This window comes from Oncorhynchus keta, chromosome 23, assembly GCF_023373465.1.
Source record: "Oncorhynchus keta strain PuntledgeMale-10-30-2019 chromosome 23, Oket_V2, whole genome shotgun sequence".
In the NCBI taxonomy this organism is placed as follows: Eukaryota; Metazoa; Chordata; class Actinopteri; order Salmoniformes; family Salmonidae; genus Oncorhynchus; species Oncorhynchus keta.
This window is the reverse complement of record NC_068443.1, coordinates 46,166,960-46,182,638: the sequence shown is the minus strand read 5'-3', so window position 1 is coordinate 46,182,638 and position 15,679 is coordinate 46,166,960. Positions and strand designations below refer to the sequence as shown.

The following is a 15,679-nucleotide window of genomic DNA, read 5'->3' as shown; positions in this document are numbered from 1 at the left end:
TATAACTTCTGTCTACAATTGTATTAATAAAGGAATATTTTAATACTTAAACAAATAATCTGTGTTTCCTTTCCATTACCAATATATTTTTGATAATTATATAGACCCGATCATCTGTTGAAGAAATTGACCAACAGAGATTTAGTCATAGGGGTGTAAACAGTATTGCTTCCATCCCTGGTCTTGAACCAAGAACTTACCTAATCCACCACTGGGCTACAATATACACAGTACCAGTCAAGAGTTTGGACACACTTACTCATTCAAGGGTTTTCCTTTATTTTGATTATTATTTGTACGTTGTAGAATAATAGTGTAGATTTCAAAACTATGAAATAACACATATGTAGTAACCAAAAATCAAAAATATCCAGAAAAAGTGCTAAACAAATCAAAATATATTAGATTTTAGATTCTTCAAAGTAGAAGGAAAAAGGAACCCGCACACTGCTCTTGATAGTATCACTGATCTTTAATAAGCTTTACGTATCGGCCTCACGCCCTTCCTCAGAGCTTTTGTGAGTTTAAAAAAAAATTGCGCCCTTATGTAGACCTAGCCCCTCCCACATCCGTTCCACGCATCGAAAGGGGTTGGAGGCGAAGGAAAAACAAATAAGTGCTACCAAATATAACAATATACATTTCATAAATATTACAAAAGTTTATAAATAAGACGTATTAAACACGTCTGTAAAACCACAATGAGGACCGAGCAAGTGGGCAGCTGGGAGGAGGTGCTCTTATTCTCCATGGACTTTACAGTGTCCCAGAACATTTTTTGAGTTTGTGCTACAGGATGCAAATTGCTGTTTGAAAAAGCTAGCCTTAGTTCTCCTAACTGTCTGGGTATATTGGTTCCTAACTTCCCTGAAAAGTTGCATATCACGGTGGCAATTCGATGCTAATGCAGAACGCCACAGGATGTTTTTGTGCTGGTCAAGGGCAGACAGGTCTGGAGTGAACCAAGGGCTATATCTATTCCTGTTTCTAAATGTTTTGAATGAAGCATGCCTATTTAAGATGGTGAGGAAGGCACTTTTAAAGAATAACCAGGCACCCTCTACTGACCATGATGAGGTCATTGTCATTCCAGGATACGCCAGCCAGGTCGATTAGAAAGGCCTGTTCGCTGAAGTGTTTTTTTTTTCACCAGAGAAACAGAGGAGAAGGAGGATAAAGGTGCGGCTAAAGACTATAAGAACTGGCCGTGTAGCACGTTCAGAAACAGTAAAGGGAGCAGGTTTCTGGGCATGATAGCATAGATTCAAGGCATAATGTACAGACAAAGGTATGGTAGGAAGAGAGTACATTGGAGGTAAACCTAGACATTGAGTAATGATGAGAGAGATATAGTCTCTAGAAACGTTTAAACCAGGTGATGTCATCGCATATGTAGGAGGTGGAACAACATAGTTGGTTAAGGCATATTGAGCAGGGCTAGAGGCTCTACAGTGAAATAAGACAGTAATCACTTTTGCTTTGGCAAAGTGGGTGGGGTTATATCCTTCCTGTTTGGCCCTGTCCAGGGGTGTCCTCGGATGGGGCCACAGTGTCTCCTGACCCCTCCTGTCTCAGCCTCCAGTATTTATGCTGCAGTAGTTTATGTGTCGGGGAGCTAGGGTCAGTTTGTTATATCTGGAGTACTTCTGTCCTATTCGGTGTTAAGTGTGCTCTCTCTAATTCTCTCTTTCTCTCTTTCTTTCTCTCTCTCTGAGGACCTGAGCCCTAGGACCATGCCCCAGGACTACCTGACATGATGACTCCTTGCTGTCCCCAGTCCACCTGACCGTGCTGCTGCTCCAGTTTCAACTGTTCTGCCTTATTATTATTGGACTGGTCATTTATGAACATTTGAACATCTTGGCCATGTTCTGTTATAATCTCCACCCGGCACAGCCAGAAGAGGACTGGCCACCGCACATAGCCTGGTTCCTCTCTAGGTTTCTTCCTAGGTTTTGGCCTTTCTAGGGAGTTTTTCCTAGCCACCGTGCTTCTACACCTGCATTGCTTGCTGTTTGGGGTTTTAGGCTGGGTGTCTGTACAGCATTTTGAGATATCAGCTGATGTACGAAGGGCTATATAAATACATTTGATTTGATTTGATTTAAGCACTAACCAAGACAGTAATAGACAAGGCATATTGATATTTGGGAGAGGCATGCGTAGCCAAGTGATGGATCCAGTGAGTGGTTGGGCTGGCTGGGGACATGGCGATTCAGACAGTTAGCAGGCCGGGACTAGCAAACTAGCATAAGGGCCTTCGAGAGGATGTAGCGATGGGGAAAAGTCTGTTTTACCTATTACTTACCTATTGCAGATTCAGTCTTCCCAGCCTGGTGCAGGTCTACAATTTTGACAGGTGTCTTTTATACTGATAACAAGTTCAAACAGGTGCCATTAATACAGGTAATGAGTGGAGGACAGAGGAGCCTCTTAAAGAAGAAGTTACAGGTCTGTGAGAGCCAGAAATCTTGCTTGTTTGTAGGTGACCAAATACTTATTTTCCACCATAATTTGCAAATAAATTCATTCAAAATCTTACAATGTGATTTTCTGGATTTTATTTCTCATTTTGTCTGTCATAGTTGAAGTGTACCTATGATGAAAATTACAGGCCTCTCTCATCTTTTTAAGTGGGAGAACTTGCACAATTGGTGGCTGACTAAATACTTTTTTGCCCCAATGTGTGTGTGTATATATATATATATATATATATATATATATATATATATATATATATATATATATATACACACACACACACACATATACATACATACACACACACACACACACACACATATATATATATAAATACACATGCATATACATGTCCTTCTGTAGCTCAGTTGGTAGAGCATGGTGCAACAGGGTACACATACCCATATATATGCACACATGACTGTAAGTATAAATACACATGCATATACATATACACACGCGCATATATATATACACACACACATACACACATATTTTTAATAATATGTTTGTGAATGTATTTTGTGGCATACAGCAGGTCAGCCACCAGGGGTAGACTTGTCGAGGACTGATGACAGACGGAGTATACATCACGAGGTGATGGCTCCATCTGCTGGCTGTGCCAGGTCTTGATGGACTCTCCGGCCAGGACTAATTGGGGCTGATTGGGAGTTTGTGAGTAATCAATGGCTGATTGCTCACCAGCTGTACAAGTCCCATTCTGGCAGCACACAGGGGAGAGAGTTGGGGAAGAAAAGATTCCCGTATAGTTGGGGACGGTTGCAGAGGTAACAGGAGTGAGTTCAGTTTTGATCACCACAGGATACAGCAACCCCCTGAGCCAAGAAGACTAGTTGAGTATCTGGGGGCATCAGCATTTGTAGGTTTGATTACAGGCTCAAAATGACCAGCTCCCTTCACAGAACAGCGCAAACTGGCTCTAACCAGAATAGAGGAAAGAGGAGTAGGAGGCCCCGGTGCACAACTGAGCAAGAGGGCAAGTACATTAGAGTGTCTAGTTTGTCTAGTTTGAGAAACAGACACCGCACAAGTCCTCAACTGGCAGCTTCATTAAATAGTACCTGCAAAACACCAGTCTCAATGTTAAAAGCTAAGAGGCGACTCCGGGATGCTGGCCTTCTAGGCAGAGTTTCCCTGTCCTGTGTCTGTGTTCTTTTGCCCATCTCAATCTTTTCTTTTTATTGGCCAGTCTGAGATATGGCTTTTTCTTTGCAACTCTGCATAGAAGGCCAGCATCCCGGAGTCACCTCTTCACTGTTGACGTTGAGACGGGTGTTTTGCGGGTACTATTTAATGAAGCTGCCATGTTTAGGACTTGTGAGGCGTCTGTTTCTCAGTAGAGCCCTGGATAGAGCTCTATCGTGGTGACTTGACCCACTACTACTATCCTGTAGTGCCTTTAAAAAATACATTTCAACTCACATTGATGTGTTTTTACAGATCAACTGCACCCCTGATGTGTCTCACTCTACTGTGTGGGATTCGTTAAAAGCATATCTAAGGGGCCAAAATATTTCATACACAGCCTATGACAACAAACAGTGCACCAAACACTTATCAGAGATGTGGACAACAGATATGCCTCTTCTCCGACTCCTGAACTCTAGAAAGAGAGACTGCTTCACCAATCGGAATTTGACCATTTTTCACCAAACAATCAGAGCATCTGATCAATCAGAGCATGTTCCCATGAGTGGGAATATCTATTTACAGTACTAGAGAGATTTGGGTTTAGTCATTCCTTTCCTGGATTGAAATTTTGTACTCTTCCCAAGTGGCTTCTGTTTGCACCAACAATGTTACCTCCAGTTACTTCCCTCTCCACAGGGGTGTTAGGCATGGTGGCTGTTTATCCCCTTTAATATGGCTATTGAACCTCTTGCTATCGCCCAGCAGGTGGAGGAGAGGATTAAGGGGCAACATAACTCACAAGGTGTCCTTATATGCAGACAGTCCTCTTTTATACATCTCTAACCCTGTGGAGTCTACACCCTATCTCTTGGCTTGGACATGCTACAAGGTTTTGGGACATTCTCTGGTTATAAGTTAATTAAACAAAACAAAAAGTGTCCTTCACATTTCCACTCGAGCCTACGAAGTGTCCAGTCGAGAGGTGCTTAGATCTTAACCCTTATCTGAAGGGCACAACCTCCAGATTATACGACATAATACAGAACATTCATCCGCCTTCCTTTGCGCAGCCGTGCATAAGGTTGACCCCAAAGTGTTTGAGATGCCACCAGAGTCCAGCGACTGTGGGACACATGTTTTGGCCATGCCAATCTTTGAGTGGCCTCTGGGACCCCATTTTTGAGGCATTCTCACATATGTGTAATACAACTGTTAGCCCCAACCCGGTCACTGCCATTTTTGGGGTACTTCCCCGAGACCAGAATGCTACCATGCATCAGGAAAATGCTAAATAATTTTTATTTAACTTTTTTTTCTCCATTGTTTTTGTTTCTATGACTGTGTTTTTGTTTGTTTCTTTCGTAGGGGTGGGTGGTTTGGAGGGAGGGTGGGAGGGAGGGAGGGAGAGACAGAGAGAGGGAGGAAATGGACAGATGGATGGGTGGGTGGGAGAATGAGGGGTTGGGGGTTGTACTGTTTTTTTTTTTTACATCTGAAAATCTAAAATAGCATTTTTTTAAAAACCCTCTAATGATCATTCTTGAAATTGACTTTTTAAATCAAGACTAGGGCAAATCTGAGACTATTTTAAACCGTGTCTGAGAAATGCCATTTCAGTTAGTCAAATTCAATAGTGCAATTAAGAATAGGATTAGGCGTAATCTGTGTCTGTGAAACCACCCCTCAGTGTATATCATACTAAATGAAGGGAGCAGATTTAGGAACCAAATCCTATGAATTGCCTTGAGACCAGGTTGATCACACAGACAACAATATCATTTTCCTCCTTCTCTTCCTACTCCTCTCCATCCCAGCCCACAGCTGTCACCGGCCATTCTGACCTGGCTAATCTCCAACTAAGCCCCGCCACACCCGGAGCCCGCTTTACAATTACCCACAAGGCACCTTTGTCTGACGGACAGCGGCAGATGACACCAACACAATAGCTAAATGTCAGACAGGAGTTAGAGACAAGAGCCTTGGCGGCCCAGTAGCCCACCATTATGAAGCGATTCTGGAATACCAACAAAGCAAAGCATCATGGGTATCTATTATGATATCTGGCTTTCCCATTCACTGCAATTGAGGTCTTCAGTCTCCAAATGCGTCTTTGTGCAAATTTACGTGATGCTGCAGGCCAAGTTGTCTCGTTTATTTATATAGCCAATGCACAACCGTCTAGTTCGGCTGTTAGGGACAACCAATTTTTGAACATTTATTTAAATGTATTCTTACCCCCTTTTTTCTCCACAATTTCATGATTATGATCTTGTCTCATCGCTGCAACTCCCCAATGGGCTCGGGAGAGGTGAAGATCGAGTCATGCATCCTTCGAAATATGACCCGCCAAACTGTGCTTCTTAACACCCGCTCGCTTAACCCGGGAGCCAGCTGCACCAATGTGTCAGAGGAAACATTGTTCAACTGACCAACGAAGTCATCCTGCATCGCCCGGCCCGCCACAAGGAGTCTCTAGAGCAGGGGTGTCAAACATACGGCCCGCGGGCCGGAACCGGCCCCCAAGGAGGTTCGGTCAGGCCCGCAGGATAATTTGAAAGTGGAAAAAAATGCATAAAAGACATGGAATTAATATATATTTTTTTTAAGACAAGCCGCATCACTGAGACAGACTGAAAACAGCAGACGGTATCAATGCGCCATCTGCTGCTTGTTACGACGTTGTTAAGATTGTTAATGTCTCTACCTCTCCACTACACCCTCATTAGCCAAAATGTCGTTATCCAAACGGAGAAAAGTAGATAAGGAGTGTAGAATTTTCAAAGAAAAATGGACCACGTCCTATTTATTTACAGAGATGCACGGAAAACCTTTGTGCTTGGTGTGTTTGCAACAAGTTTCGGTATTGAAGGAATATAATATCGCCATACGAGACTCATCACAGCGAAAAATATGACGGCTTGCAAGGACAACTGAGAAGAGATAAGATTAACGAATTGCTGGCGGGTCTGAGGAAACAGCAGTCAACTTTCATCCAGAGCCGAGAAGTCAGTGAAGCAGCTTTACCTAATTGCTAGCAAATAGCATTAGCATTATTCCGACGGTGACTTTGTTAAACGATGCATGATGAAGGCGGCTGAACTTGTATGTCCCGAGAAGCGACAAGCTTTTGCCAATATTAGCATGACGAGGAATACTATAGCAGAGAGGATTTCTATCGGCAGATTTAGACAGTCAATTGAAACAGAGAGTCAAGTCATTTATTGCATTTTCCGTGGCAATTGACGATAGCACTGACATCACAGACGTGGCCCAACTGGCCATATTTATTCGAGGAGTTGATGAGACATTGACTGTTACTGAAGAGTTTCTTGAGTTGGTGCCAATGATGGACACCACAACAGCCGAGGACATTTTCGGCTCTGTCCTTGCTGCATTGGACAGAGTTGGAGTGGACTGGTCCCGCGCTGTCAGCCTGGCTACAGACGGCGCGCCATCCATGGTCGGAAAGAAAGCAGGTGTCGGTTCAAAGACAAAGTACAAGCCCTTAATGGAGGAGATCGTTTCTGGACATTTCACTGTATTTTGCACCAGGAGGCATTGTGTTGCAAGTTGAAAATGGACCACGTCATGGAGGTGGTTGTTCGCACTGTAAATTTCATCCGGTCCAGAGGTCTGAACCATCGTCAGTTTGACAAACTTCTTTACCCACAGCCTGCCATACCAAAGTGAGATGGTTAAGCCGAGGCGCTGTGCTGAGGCATTTCTTTGATCTACGAGAGGAAATCGGACAGTTCATGGAGAAAAAAGGAAAACCGGTGTTGGAATTACAATCTCAGGAATGGCTACGGGACCTTGCATTCTTGGTTGATATTACTGAACACTTGAACAATCTGAACAAAATGTTGCAAGGCCGCAAAAAAGTTGTCACACAGTTTTCTGACAACATACATGCATTTAAGTTGAAGCTGACTTTGTGGGAGATGCAACTGGCAAATGGCAACCCTGCCCTGATTTTATCAGTATCTACTACCAGGGTACCCCAAATTAACCCCTGGCTGCTAAAATTTTGTGCATGTTTGGGACAACCTACCTTTGTGAACAAATTGTCTCAGTGATGAATATCAATAAAACAAAAATGCGTTCAAGGCTGCACTTAAATGACATTCTGAAAGTGACAGCTAGTCAGGACATGACACCTGGTGTTGATGCACTTGTACAGGCCAAAAGATGCCAAGTTTCAGGTACAAATACAAGTCCAGACTAGACTAACACCTTTAAAATGCTGCCTTAGATACTGTTTGCATTGAAAGAATACAGCTCTGTGAAGATGAATCCTTACTGTGGTGATTTAAAAAATGTGCACTTTAATGTTAGTCAGCAGCTTCAAAACAAAAGTTGTGTGATGGAATTCTACTGTTCATACAACTCCATACATTTTCAGTATGTATTGTATGTGTATGTATGTTTCATGTATGAAGTTTACAGATTTACAGGACAGGCGAACACTTTCTTCATTACACATTTAAAATCACTCTCCTTAGTTTGTAAGGTGTACGCAGGGATTACATTTAGATTTTATATGCGTATGTGTAAGTGGTTTAAAAATTCCTTTCTTTAAAAGTCTCATTTAATCTTAAAGTGCATTACTATATTTTTCAGTACCAATTAAAGTTTTGTGCCTTTGTACAATCAGTGGGATCAGTTGCAATGCATATTTGTGAATGATAAAAGTAAATTGCACATTTGTCTAAGGAAATATGAGGTGTTTCATGAAATGTTTTGTAAAAGGATAGTTCATTAAATTTCAATATTTTCCTAATGTTCTTGTGCTTCTTTACACCAAAACAAAGGAAAGACATGATATTTTGGTTATTTATAGCAGAGTATGGTATAATTTTAATGGTCCGGCCCACTTGACATCTCCCTAGGCCGTATGTGGCCCACGATGCGAAATGAGTTTGACACCCCTGCTCTAGAGCAAAGATGAGCCAAGAGTGGGGATATACTACCGTTGGATTTTTGATAAGCCGCAACCTACATTTAAAAGGACTGCCAGGGTTGGGAAGACTGAGATACGAGACTACCTATAGCAGGGCGCTCCAACTGGCAAGGTATTTAGCCCCCGAGGTTTAGATTATTTAAAAATATATATCTTAATTGTTGGGCATAAAATACTAAAAACCCCAGCAAATCAGCTACAAGTGATAAACATGTTGGAAATCTGAAATCTGTCCAACTCATCCAAACCATCTCAATTGGTTTGAGGTCGGGTGATTGTGGAGGCCAGGTCATCTGTAGCAGCACTCTCCTTCTTGGTCAAATAGCATTTACACAGCCTGGAGGTGTGTTGGGTCATTTTCCTGTTGAAAAACAAATGATAGTCCCACTAAGCGCAAACCAGATTGGATGGCGTATCCCTGCAGAATGCTGTGGTAGCCACATGAAGACATGAAGGCCTGATTCATGCAGCCTCCTCTGAACAGTTGATGTTGAGATGTGTCTGTTACGTGAACTCTGTAGCGTTTATTTGGGCTGCAATCTGAGGTGCAGTTAACTCTAATGAACTTATCCTCTGCAGCAGATGTAACTCTGGGTCTTTCCTGTGGCGGTCCTCATGAGAGCCAGTTTCATAGTGCTTGATGGTTTTTGCGATTGCACTTGAAGAAACTTTCAGAGTTCTTACATTTTCCATATTGACTGACCTTCATGTCTTAAAGTAATGATGGATTGTCGTTTCTCTTGGCTTATTTGAGCTGTTCTTGCCATTATATTGACTTGGTCTTTTACCAAATAGGGCTATCTCCTGTATACCACCCCTGATTAGCTCAAAAACATTAAGAAGGAAAGAAATTCCACAAATGAACTTTTAACCAAGGTAACCTGTTAATTGAAATGCATTCCAAGTGACTACCTCATGAAGCTGATTGAGAGAATGCCAAGAGTGTGCAAAGCTGTCATCAAGGCAAAGGGAGGCTACTTTGAAGAATCTCAACTAGAAAATATATTTTGAATTGTTTAACACTTTCTTGGTTACTACATGATTCCATATGTGTTATTTCATAGTTTTGATGTCTTCACTACTATTCTACAATGTAGAAAATAGTCAAAAATAAATAAAAACCCTGGAATTAGTAGGTGTGTCCAACCTTTTGACTGGTACTGTATGTCTTTCTATCCTGTAGGACCTATATGGTTGACTGAGATATCAAGAAAGAAAGCAAGGATCATGGACAGACCTTTTCCCATTTTAGTAAACATTGAGTCTATAAGTTGACTATGATAGCTTGCTATCTATGGTGACAACCAGCAGTTTAGTCTCTTCAACTTGCTCAATAGCCACATTATTTAATAATAGATCGATGATAGATGAGGTTTACGGTTGAGCAAGTTATTTGTCCCAAAAATTATGCTTTTAGTTTGCGATATTTAGCACCAGCCTATTGCTAGTTACTCGTTCTAAAACTACCTAGAGCTCTATATTAATGATGTCAGTTATTTATTTGACTGTTTCAGCCAATGTGAATACTGTTGAGTCGTCAGAGTACATGCACACACAGGCTTTAGTCAAGGTCATTGGACAGTCAATAGTAAACACAGAAAACAAAAATGGTCCCACTACACTCAACTGAATTTGCATTAGAGAGGCTTCCATTAAGGAACCCCCTCGGTGTTCTATTGGATAGGAACAGTGCCTTGTAAAAGTATTCATCCCGCTTGGAGTTTTTCCTATTTTGTTGCATTACAACCTATAATTGAAATTGATTTTTATTTGGACTTCAATGTAATGGACATACATAAAATAGTCAAAAGTGGATGAAGTGAAATGAAAAAAAAAATTTGTTTAATTTTTTTTTTTACATTTTAAAACTGAAAAGTGGTGTGTGCATAGGTATTCACACCCGTTGCTATGAAGCTCCTAAATAAGATCTGGTGCAACCAATTACCCTCAGAAGTCACATAATTAGTTAAATAAAGTCTACCTGTGCGCAATCTAAGTGTCACGTAATCTCAGTATATATACACACACCTGTTCTGCAAGGCTCCAGAGTCTGCAACACGACTAAGCAAGGGGCACCACCAAACAAGCGGCACCATGAAGACCAAGGAGCTCTCCAAACATGTGAGGGACAAAGATGTGGAGAAATACAGATCAGGGTTGGGTTCTAAAAAAATATCAGAAGCTTTGAACTTCCCACGGAGCACCATTAAATCCATAATTACAAAATGGAAAGAATATGGCACCACAACAAACCTGCCGTACACTCCACAGAGCTGGGCTTTATGGAAGAGTGGCCAGATAAAAGCCATTGCTTAGAGAAAAAAATAAGCAAACACGTTTGGTGTTCGCCAAAAGAGATGTGGGAGACTCCCCAAACATATGGAGGAAGGTAGTCTGGTAAGATGAGACTAAAATGTAGCTTTCTTGGCTATCAAGGAAAACGCTACGTCTGGCGCAAACCCAACACCTCTCATCACCCCGAGAACCTCATCCCCACAGTGAAGCATGGTGGTGGCAGCATTATGCTGTGGGAATATTTTTCATCGGCAGGGACTGGGAAACTGGCCAGAATTGAAGGAATGATGTATGGTGCTTAATACAGGGAAATTCTTGAGGGAAACCTGTTTCAGTCCTCCAGAGATTTGAGATTAGGACGGAGGTTCACCTTCCAGCAGGACAATGACCCTAAGCATACTGCTAAAGCAACACTCAAGTGGTTTAAGGGGAAACATTTAAATGTCTTGGAATGGCCTAGTCAAAGCCCAGACCCCAATACAATTGAGAATCTGTGGTATGACTTAAAGATTGCTGTAGACCAGCCGAACCAATCCAACTTGAAGGAGCTGGAGCAGTTTTGCCTTGAAGAATGGGCAAAAATCCCAGTGACTTGATGTGCAAAGCTTAGAGAGACATACCACAAGAGACTTGCAGCTGTAATTGCTACAAAAGAATGCTCTACAAAGTATTGACTTTGGGGGGGTGAATAGTTATGCACTCTCAAGTTCTGTTTTTTTCGTCTTATTTCTTGTTTGTTTCACAGTAAAACAAAATGTTGCACCTTCAGAGTGGTAGGCATGTTGTGTAAATCAAATGATACAAACCCCCCCCAAAAAAATATATTTTAATTCCAGGTTGCAAGGCAACAAAATAGGAAAAATGGGGGTGAATACTTTCACAAGCCTCTGTATATCACGTTTCAGGTAAGACTCAAATGCAGACTGTGTTGAAGAAACAACAGGGGCAGGCAAATGACAGGTCAAGGCAGGCAGGGGTTGATAATCCAGAGTAGTGGGTCAAAGGTACAGGATGTCAGGCAGGCTCAGGGTGGGCAGAAAAGGTCAAAACGGTAAGAATCAATAGACAGGAACTGAGGGGGAAAACGCTGGTAAGGCTTGACGAAACAAAACCAACTGGCAACAGACAAACACAAGCATAAATCCACAGGGGATAATGTGGAAAATGTGTGACACCTGGAGGGAGGCGGAGACAATCACAAAGACAGGTGAAACAGATCAGGGCGTGACAAAGGTAACTGTCCATTCTTTTGTATTTGTAATTATTAAGGATCCCCAATTTCAGCAATATGTTATGATCAATGATATCAAAGGCTGCACTGAAGTCTAACAAAACCGCTTGTAACTTCTTATTATCAATTTCTTTCAGTCATTTGTGTCAGTGCTGAGCATGTTGCATGCCCTTCACTATAAGCTCATGATCATTTGTTTTCTGTAAAATAACATTGTATTTGGTCTAATGTGATAATTTCCAAAAGATTGCTAACAGGCTGATTGGTCTGCTGTTTGAACTATTAAAGGGTGCTTTGCTATTTTTGACCAGCAGAATGACCTTTGCCTCCCTCCAGGCCTGAGGGCACACTGAGAGCACACGTCTTCTAGGCTTAGATTGAAGATGTGGCAAATAGGAGTCGCAATGTATTCCACTACCAACCTCAGTAATTTACCATCCAGGTTGTCGGTTCCGGGTGATTTGTTCATAGATCAATAATGTTTCACCTCTCCACACTAACTTTGCAGAATTCAAATCTACTGTGCTTGTCTTTCATTATTTGGTCCATTATGCATGAATACGAAGGCTCAGCATTTGTTGTTTGCATGTCATGCATCCTTTTGCTAATCTTGTCAACAATTTTTTAAAGTGGTTGGCAATATCAAAGGGTTCTGTTTTGAATGAGCCATCAACCTCAATGAAGGATGGAGAGGAATTAGCTAATTTAAGGTACTCCACAGCTTTTTACCATCATTCTTTATATAATTTATCTTTGTTCCATAGTATAGTTTCTTCTTTTTGTTTAGTTACGTGATTTTGTTTGCCAATCTGCTGTGTTGCCAGACTTATTGTCTGTTGCAAAGAAAAAACCATATGGGCAAAAGAACACTGCCACTGGACAGAGGAACTCTGCCTTGAAGGCCAGCATCCAGGAGTCGCCTCTTCACTGTTGACACTGAGACTGGTGTTTTGTGGGTAATATTTAATGAAGCTGCCAGTTGAGGACTTGTGAGGCGTCTGTTTCTCAAACTAGACACTAATGTACTTAACCTCTTGCTCAGTTGTTGTCGTTCTATTCTGGTTAGAGTCAGTTTGCGCTGTTCTGTGAAGGGAGTAGTTCACAGTGTTGTACCGGATCTTCAGTTTCTTGGCAATTTCTCACATGGAATAGCCTTCATTTCTCAGAACAAGAATAGACTGATGAGATTCAGAAGAATCTGTAATCGAACCCACAAATGCTGATGCCCCAGATACCTCAACTAGTCTAAAGAAGCCCAGTTTAATTGATGCTTTAATCAATACAACAGTTTTCAGCTGTGCTAACATAATTCTAAAAGGGTTTTCTAATGATCAATTAGCCTTTTAAAATGATAAACTTGATTAGCTAACACAACGTGCCATTGGAACACAGGAGTGATGGTTGCTGATAATGGGCTGTATGCCTATGTAGATATTCCATAATAAATCGTCAGTTTCCAGCTACAATAGTCATTTACAACATTAGCAATGTCTACACTGTATTTCTGATCAATTTGATGTTTTTTTTTAATGGACAAAAAATGTGCTTTTCTTTCAAAAACAAGGACATTTCTAAGTGACCCCAAACTTTTGGATGTCATGTCCAAGGCCTGGTGATTGGATATTAGTCCTGACTGACAGTGAACTCCATGTTACAGTGATATCACATGATGGATGCCAGGAATCTAATACAGAGAAACCTGTTCGTAACAACTAACCAGCTCAGAGAGACAAAAATGAGTAAAAGTACAGAAAACCTCAATCTCCAAGTTTCCCCTCCTGTTCTCTAGCGAATTGTGAGACTGGCTTTAGAATACTTCATTGTCAATTTTGTGAGAAACACAAAGTGCCCAGTTTGCTGCCTAATGAACACGACCCATGTGGCATTTTTCCTAGCATGAGTCCTTTAAGTGTATCACTGTAACTCAAACACCAGTAACAAAGACCTGTTGTAAAAAGTAACATCAGGTGTCAATGTTGTAGTACTTGTTGTAGACTGAGACCGTCTGGACACCACATATTGAGTGTCTTTGTCTTGTTTCAGATACATTTGACTCGTTCTTGACTTGGTCTCGGACAATGAGGACTTGTAATTTATTCCCGAGACCAGCCAAGACCAGATAAGGGAGTCACCATTGAGACCAGGGTCTCGACCTCCATATTCAATTCGATAAAAACATACAAAATAAAATACAATATTAAACAAATAAAATACAGCACAACACATATTGCACAGACAAACATAAATGTACACAAAACACAGTCAACTAAAACAAACATATTCTTCATTACAAAAATCATCTTTCCCCTGCCTGAACTGCCCTAGATACACTAACGCATCTATTCTAAATGTATTTTGGAGATTATTCCAAACAACAAAACTAAAGGCTAACGTACATAACTCTTTAGACACAAAAGGAGTCTCCAGAGTTAACCAACCCTGTGAACGGGTTTGATAACATGTCATTTTAAATCTTAACAGTGAAGATTTGTGGAAGCTTGTGGTGCAGGGCTTTGTAAACAAAAATGATGTGGTTTAATGATGTGGTTTATGTTACTTCAAAGAGGTTCAGCCAACCTTTTGGTAAAGAATACAGTGATGAGTAATCAAACTAAGGGAGGTATGAAAAGCGGCTTTTGTGGAGCGATGGGTAACGATGCTTCGTGGGAGGCAGTTGTCGATGTGTGCAGAGGGTCTCTGGTTCGAGCCCAGGTAGGGGCCCAGGTAGCTAAGCTGTTAACAGTCTTCCGTCCCTCTCCTCACCCATTCCTTGTCCGTCCTTCTCCTCGCCCCTACCTGGCCCTCGAACCAGGGACCCTCTGCACATAAACAACTGCCTCCCACAAAGCATTAATAGTTTAGCTTCTGTCCCTCTCCTCGCCCCTACCTGGGCTCAAAACAGGGACCCTCTGCACACATCAACAACTGCCAAATAGCATGATCAGCAGTATCGAACGCTGTGGACAGGTCCACAAACAAGGCAGCACAATTATGCTAAAGCATTGACAATATCATTAACAACTAATGTGGTTGCTGTAATAGTGTTGTGCCCTAGCCTAAACCCAGATTGATTTATATTCAAAATACCATGCTCAGATAAAAAAAGAGCAAAGTTGCTTATTTACCAAAGATTCGAGAATCTTGGCTAGACATGGAAGCCTCATAATTATCAGGTCCCACTTCAGTCAGCGCATAAAATTGCTTTGCCAGGCAAAATATCCACACTCCTTTCATGATACATTACCATTGCCTATTAAACGCTGAGCTTTCTACTTTACTCATAACATTACTGTACTTTACTTTAGTTTCAAAACAGCTAAAAAAAACTTGATTCGCTAGTCTGAATTTCCTTGCTCAGCTAGTGGCATTTATTGGGATGACACATGTACAAGAGGCAGCTCTGCAGGGTACTCACTAGCTGGTACAGCTACACAGTCAAAATGTTTAAGCTAACCATAACCTTAAACCTAACCTTGACCACACTGCTAACCTTATGCCTTATTCTAACCTTAACCCTAACCTTAAATTAAGACCAAGCAAATATTTGTTTTCATACATTT

At 41.4% G+C, this 15,679-nt stretch overlaps 1 protein-coding gene across 5 annotated transcripts in view; it reads right to left on the bottom strand.

Moving 5' to 3' along the window:
- retreg1 (reticulophagy regulator 1) overlaps positions 1-15,679 on the bottom strand; it is a 66,509-nt gene that overhangs the window by 37,447 nt on the left and 13,383 nt on the right. The window lies entirely within an intron of this gene.